The sequence below is a fragment of the Rattus norvegicus genome, chromosome 14 (assembly GCF_021556685.1).
Source record: "Rattus norvegicus strain SHRSP/BbbUtx chromosome 14, alternate assembly SHRSP_T2T, whole genome shotgun sequence".
In the NCBI taxonomy this organism is placed as follows: Eukaryota; Metazoa; Chordata; class Mammalia; order Rodentia; family Muridae; genus Rattus; species Rattus norvegicus.
The window spans coordinates 1,944,057-1,952,175 of record NC_141547.1 but is presented as its reverse complement, the minus strand read 5'-3'; positions in this window follow the sequence as shown (position 1 = coordinate 1,952,175).

The following is an 8,119-nucleotide window of genomic DNA, read 5'->3' as shown; positions in this document are numbered from 1 at the left end:
AAAAAAACAGGTGTGAGCGGTGCCCTTCTGCAAGCCGGCTGCTGTGCGGTCCTGCCAGCGCTCTGGCTAGCAGGGCCCACTAGCTCGGTTTACAGTGGGCAACCTGAGGGTGAGAGCCCTGGGATTCTACCCTCCTGGGCTGCTTTGTATGTCTGTAAAGGTGAGCTTTTCACTGTGTTAGTGCCATGACAGTGTGGAGACAGCTGCTTGTGAGGGAAGGCTTCAAGTGCGACTCCATAAACCTTTAGCGAAGAATCCAAAGGGGATCGATTGGTGGCATCTTCGAACATAAAGAAAATACAAGGCATGAGCAAAAAACAAATGATTCCTCCCTGTAAAAATAAATAAATAAAAAATATATCAGGGGTGTGGCCTCAAGGGATGGCGCTACTCTGACAAGGGCAGAAACACCCACAGGAGGCGAGCTGAGCAGCTGAGCTCCACTACAGAGAATTCCCCAACCCACGTTAATGTTCTTCATAAATCATAGTCTGAGCCTAGACCTCTCCTGTTTAATGGTAAAAGTGGAAGCTGACGATTTTGTTCTTTAGCATTAGGGATAAAACCGGGTTCTGGTGCTTACCAAATAACCATCAACTCTGACACCGAACTGTAAATTTCTCAGCTCTGGGTTGGTTTATTGGTTTTTGTTGTTGTTGTTGTTGATGATGATGATGATGATGATGATGATGATGATGATGATGCTTGTCACTTTTAAAAAACACTTCAGTTAGTTAGTTAGTTAGTTAGTTAGTTAGTTAGTGTTGTGTGTGTATGTATATCAGAAGACAAGTTTTAGGAAACAGTTTTCTCCTTCCACATTATGGTTCTGGGAATCAAACTCAGGTCCTTAGGGTGAGAAGCAAGCACTCTTACATGCAGAACCATCTGGCTGACCCATTTGTCTCCTCCCAACACTTGTTACTGTGTTAACAGAAGCCCTGTAATATGAAACCGAAATGGTTTTCCAGCTTCTGAGTGACTTGCCCTAAAAGTCATCTTTTAGCTCCTGCCTCGCCTTTTCAGGACATCCCGTGTGAGACTACCTCTGCATGGAGTTACCTGGAATTCTAGGCTCTGGGATCCGGCCAGCCTTCCAGGAGCCCAAGAAGGGGCAGAGGAGCCTGAGCTCCGTGCTCATCTCTACTCCTGGAAGCTGGGAAGGTGTCCTTTCCCTGGGTCTAGAATGAGGCTTTGGTGTGATGTGGTCTTTACCACTGGTTATTCTTGATATCTACAACCGTACCCTTCCCTTCTTGTAACACATGAATACCAATGCCCACCACCTCGCCACCCACCCCGGGGCTCCCCGCTCATTTCCACTTCGGCCTTCTGCTCTTTTCAGAGTTCCTCTAAAGTCTCAAATATAATGCAACTCCTGGAGACACTTTCTTGGTTTTTCTGGTGCTGTCATTCATTGAGCTGAGGACCTGCACAGCCCAAGTCTGGCCCCTTTTTATGCACTAGGCCATATTTACACGATATACCATCAAGAGGTTCTGAGGAAAAACTGAGCATGTGTAGGAGGTTTTAAAGTTCTGTTTCATTTTGCCGTGTAGCCCAGGCTAACGTTTTAATCCTCCTGCCTTGTCCTCAGTGCCGGGATTACAGGCACACACCACAGTGCCTAGCTAGATATGTTTAAATGTTAAAGCAACGTCGTAGAATCAGTAAAGTTCTGAGTGGCAGTCTACATTGGGTTTTTATTTCATCACCTTGAAATCCTTTGTTCTGCCTACTACAATAAATAACGTCACTGAAATCTCAAAAAAAAAAAAGTGATGAAACCTAAAATATCTTAAAAGTTGGATTCATTTATCAATTTAAAGTGATGTGTGAATAAACTTATTGTCGGTGATCAAGTATTAAATTGATAGATCTCACCCATGAAGACCCAGAATAACTACTTACAGATTTATTTATTCTATGTGCATTTGTGTGTGCCTGAGTATATGTCTGTGCACCACTTGTGTGCAGGTGCCCTCAGGAGCCGAGAAGGGCACCCGATCCCTGGAACTAAGGTTATACAGGAGGTTGTGAGCTGCCCATGGTGGGTGCTGGGAACTGAACCCAGGTCCTCTGAAGTACTTTTAACTACTACGCAATTTCCAGCCCAAGAAGGAATGTTTTGAAGCTGCCCTCCTTTCTTCCTTCCTGTCTGATCCAGAAGGAATATGGAATCATACAGAATTCAAATGTTGTAAAAATTCATAATACATTCAGCAAAACTGCCCCAGTTCCTTTGTGCTTTATCCTCAGAGCATAAACATTTACTCTCCTTCTCTCATGGCTCTTAAGTTTCCCTTGTGTACACTAGCACTATTAGGGTAACCATTGATTTTTATCGGAACAGATAAAGGGGCAAAGTGACCCAAAGGCTGACCTTTAGGTTTAAACAGAAGAACGGGGACAGGAGACAAGCAGTCCTGGTCAAGGTGGTCCTGCCCATCATTGTCCAACCTCTAGTCCTGAAAGGGTGTCAAGAACAAATTGCTAATCAGCCAGTTGACGTATACCTCTCTGTAGTGGCTATTTGTGGCTGTCAACTTTCCTATATCTGGAATGAGCTACAATCCAGAATTGGAAGGCTCACCTGTGATCCTGATCTTGAGGCTGAGAGATACAAGTTACCTGGGTCTTGGTATGGAGATGTTGAGGCAAAGTGGCTATGAATCCCAGGAACTTAAGGCAAGGAGATCTCTGAGTTCGTGGTCACCTGGGACAAAGCAAGTCCCAGATCCAGGCATGGTGGATCTTTAATCTGGGACACAACCTTCTGCTGGAGACTTACCTAAGGACATTGGAAGAAAGAAGGTATTCTCTCTCCATCTTCTTCTCCTGCCTTGTGGGACTGAGCCACTGCTGGATGCTTGGACTTCCATTCACAGCTGCTGCTGACTACGTAGAGACTACCCATAAGTTCTGTGACTCTAGAGAACCCTGACTAATACACTCTCCCATAAATAACTGTTCTCATCTTGGGGAGGGGGAAGATAGCCTATCCTGCCTGTAAGGCCTTGCAACGAAATGACTCTTGGGTCCTTCAGTCTTAAAGAGTAAAGAGGTAGGTAGGAGACCTCTTGGCTTTTAGACAGACACTCCATTTTGAAATGCACATCCAAGCAGGAGTCTGAGCCTTAGCCATGGAAACAGGCACAGGTGTCAGGCTTCCTTCTAACTCTTAGTTACCTTGTGTGGTTGTTTTTAATTATCAAAAGCAGCTTCTAAGTGTCTGTTGTACGCTGCAGCAGCCGGGCATCTGCTGACTCTGCTGTAAGCTCTTCCCTATATTTCACTGCTCTCAACAGTGCTCTCAGGACTGAGGAGATGGCTCAGCAGTTGAGAGCTCACCTTGTGCTGTAAAATGAATGTATAATTCTAGCAGCCCATGTAAAAGACATACAACCAGATCAACCCGCTACAATGAAGACCAGAATTTGAATCCTTAGATGCCCACATAAATCCCAGGTGAGCAGATTTATCTGCCTGTAATTCCAGCCCCAGAAGGCAGAGATAGGGGATCCCCCAAAGCAAGCTAGCTAGCAAGACTAGTCCCGTTCGTGAGCTCTGAGTTTGATTGAGAGGCTTGCCGCAATGAATAAAGTGGAGTAATTAAAAAAAAAAAAAGAAACAAAAAAAACCTCCCAACCCCAGGCCTCTACACACATACACACAGATGTCCGTGTATACCCACATGTGTGCCCATGCACACTCAAAAATACCCAGACACACATGCACACCACACCTCACATATTTAAAAAATGGGAATGACACTAAGGTGGTGGCAAGCCTCGACGATCCTTAGCCCTCCTCCCTCAGAAGCTGCTGAGGGAGGGTCAGCCGAGGAGACCGTTAAATACAATCAGGGAGAAGAAAGTCTTTAAAAGCCAGACTAGATGGAGAATCAAAGGAATCATACTTTTAAAGATGTATGTGAGGTGTGGTGTGCATGTATGTGTGTCTGTATGTTTTTGCACACGTATGGGCACACAGTCAAACTCAGAACTCACTCAAACTTTCTCAAGTGCTCCCCCAGACCCTTTCCCTCTTCCTTTTGGCTAACTAGGATATTGAGCTGTAGAACCTCTCTCATTCTCCAGGTGAGGCCAGAGATATCTGTCCAGTTTTGGGTTAAACAACATGTAGAAATGAGACTTCATTTGTTTATTTTTTTAGGGATTGAACCAGGGCCACATTTGGCTAGGCCTCTACCACGGAGAAGAACACCTAGTCCTTTGTCTTTAAACATATATGAGTTTTTGGCTTGTGTGTATATATGTGCACCATGTGTGTGTGTGTGCCTGGTCCTCACAGAACGGAGTGTTAGGTGTCCTGGGATTGGAGCTACAGATGGTTGTGAGCCTGCATGTAGGCACTGGGAATGGAACCATAGTCCTCTGCAAAAACAACAAACGCGGGTAACCCCTGAGCTATCTTTCCAGCCCCATTGAAGTAGCAAATCCGTGACATCAGCTATTGAGCAAGGCGGATGCTCCTGCTGTTTTATTCACCTGAAAATTGTCTTCATGTGACCTTTTACCTAAAGCACAGCTTCACTGTATGCTGAGTTCACAGGCATCCTCTCTCGGTGCAATGGTTGCCATGAAATAACCTCTTCTTCTGTTGTTTTGTAAGAGGTAAACTATCCAAGTATGGTGGCTCCCAACACTTGGGAGGTCAAGGCAGGAGGGCTGCCTGTAGTTGTAGGTCAGCCTGGACTCCAAAGAGAGATCACACTGCCCCAAACAAACCATTTTTAAAAACATGAACGGTCAGATTTTTTAAAAGTACTTATTTGGTGTTTGTGTGAGGTAGGGGTGTGTGTGTGGTGGGGGTTAAGGTTCACATATGCTACAGTGTATGCATGGAGGTCATAGGACAATGTTTCAAGGACAATTCTTTTGTCCACCTTCTTTTTCAGGCATGGTCTTTTCTGCTACTGTGCCACATATGCGTTTCCGCTAGACTCTCCTGCCCTACCTCCCTTCTCACGGTAGGAATGTGACTCACCAAATCTAGGATTTACACGTAGATTCTAGGGACCACACTCGGGTCATCGGGGATGTACAGCAATTGCTTTTACACACTGAGCCGTTTTGCCACCCCGTTAGTTTCTGCTTTTTAAATTGGTCTTTTCTCTGGTTGCTTTGAAGGTTCTCTTTCATATAAGTGTGAGTATTACGCAGTTTCGGTATGATGTGTCTGGGTGAGAACTCTATACGCACATATATCCTGCTTGAGATTTGATGGGTTTCCTGCGCTTGAGAAATATCGCTCTTTCCCATTCTCGATCTGCCATCTAAAACTTGTTTGGATGGCCCTTCACAAAGCTTTATTATGTGTGAAGCAAAACACGTCATAAAACTGCACAGAGTAACACAGAAGCCCCACCACAATTCAATACTGCTTTCTCAATACCTGATAGAACAGGCATAAGGTCGCCAGCATTCTCTACCCAATTAGTAAATAAAAACATTCCATCCAGCCGTAGTAAAGTACATGTTGTTGTTATGTACAGAAGGCCGAGGTCGTTACCTGAGGATATATAGCATTTGAGTAGTCTATATGAAGCCCCAAAATTTATTCTCAACACACACACACACACACACACACACACACACGGGAGAGGGAGATGGAAGGAGGGAAAGAAAGAATATACATTATTTCTGAAGATGAAAAGAAAACTTAGATAGGTGATATTCTGAACCATAGAAAAGTATTACTCTATTTGAAGTAATCTATAAAAAGGTGTCCGAATCATCAATCACGAGGGAAATGCAAATCAAAACCACAACACTAGCACCTCGCCACAGTGAATGTAGTGATTATCAGTAAACAAAAGATAGATGTTGCCACGGATGTGGAGGAAGGGACCTGCTGCCTGGTGCTGGTTGCAGAGCAGCCAAAGTGGGAAGCACACAGAGGCTCCTCACAAAACGAGAAACCAAACTACCATGTACCCAACAACTCCATTTCTGGAACTGAATCTGAAGGAATTGAAATTAGCATCTCAAAGAGATATCTGCAACCCAAGCTCAGGTATCAATATTCTGCAACAATGTTCCCAAGAGCTAGAACAGAAACCACGGAGGGATGACCAGGTGAGGAAAACGTGGTGCAAACACACAAGAGGGTAGAGCTTAACATTTGCAGCAAAGTGTTTGAATTGGGAGGACCCGATGCTAAGATATAAACGAGGACAAATGCTAGTATATGTGCTCTCCATCTCTGTGACAAAAATAATCAATCTAAAAAGAGGAAAGCTTAGTCGGACACGGTGGCACACACCTGTAATCCCAGCACCTCAGAGTCTCCCAGGCTAAATCGGCAGGAGGATCATGAGGCAAGGCCAGAAAAGGCTATAAAGTGAGACCAATCTCAAAGCCAGATACAACGAAGCAGGTTTATTTTTGGCTCACAGTTTCAAAAGTTCTCAGGAAAAATCTGTCCCTGTTGCTTTAGGCTTATGGTAGTATACGTCAGAGAAAACCTGTACTCTCTGCAGATGCTGGAATGCAAACGGAAACAGGCTGAGATCGTGATCCCACAATCCCCTTCAAGGGCACAGTGCCGATGACCTCACTTCCTCCCACTAAGCCCCTCCTCCCTCATTCCTACAATACAGACCAGGGATTACTCCTTCAGTGTGTGACCCAGACAATGTGAAGTCTGAATGCTGGGCTCCCAAAGCCGAGAGGATAGAGAAAAGTGGGAAGCCTTGGTCATGGGTGCAAAGGTCCACTTATGCGAAACGAGTATGTCCTAGAGACCTAGCCTATGCTGTTGTGCACTGTCAGCAGTGATGTAGAGCATTAAAGACGTATTAAGGGTGCAGTCAACTTGTGTCAAGTCTTAGCCCATTAGCTCTAAAGGAGGATGGGACGGAAGAAAGGAAAAACTTTGACAGAGATAAGAAGGCAAATGGGAGACTGTGGTGATGTGTTCAAGGGTGAACACTTATTTCTAAACTCATACATTTATACATACATTAAGTATGTATAGCTTTTTCACGTCAACCATACTTCAATAAAGTGATACTTTTGGGGATTATGACATTTTCTTGAGGAACTGTCCTGTATCTTTTTGTTTTTGTTAAGATTCATTTTTATTTGTCCACGTGTGTGTGTGACATGTATAGGGTACTCACTGAGCCCAGAAGGGGTGGTTTCCCTGAGGCTAAAGTTATGGGCTGTTGAAGCTGCCTTACATGAATGCTGGGAATTGAACTCAGGTCCTTCTGTAAGGGAAACACATGCTGTCCACCACTGGGTCCTCTCTCTAGCCCTGTCTCCTGTTATCTACATAAAATGACCCTCTTTATCTCTGGCAAAACTTGGGTAATTTGATTGTTGGTATTGTTACCACTAAGTTATTCTTGTGTATGTGGGAAGATGCATTCTGGAGCACACATATGGAGGTTAAAGAAAAGCCTGGCACACATCTGTCCACACCAGTGTTTGAGAAAAGCTAGCTCTCCCCCTCCCCCTCCCTCTCCCCTGTCCACTCCCTTTCCCTCTCCCTTTCTTCCTCTGTGTGTGTGCGTTTTTATTTTATATATAAATATTTGCTTGAATGTATGTATGTGCACCACATGCATGCCAGTGCCCACAGAAGCCAAAAGAGAACATCCAAATCTCCTGAAACTAGGGTGGCAGAAATTTGTGAGATACCATGTAGGTGCTGGGAACTATACTGAGATCCTCTTCCAAAATAAGTGCTCTTAATAGCTGAGCCATCTCCTCAGCCCTGAAAAGTGGTCTCTTTTATCGTTAGCTGCTGAAGATGTCAGACTGGCTAGCCATGAGCTTTCTGAGATGCTCCAGTCTCTGCCTCTCAGCTTGCTGCAGGGCTAACAGCTTTATGTGGGTCTCAGGACCCAGACTTCTTTCCTCACACTTGCACAACAAGCAATTTACCAGATGAGCCATCTCCCCAACCCAGTAGTCTCTCATCCTTTTACTTTCAATCTACTCACATGTTTAAAATGGGATTTTTTTGGTAGAGTCCAAAAAGATGGTTCAGTGGGTGAAGGTGATTGCAATCAAGCCTGATGACCTGAGTTTAACCCCCAATTCCCACATGATGGAACAAGAGAACTAACTCTCACAAATTGCCCTCT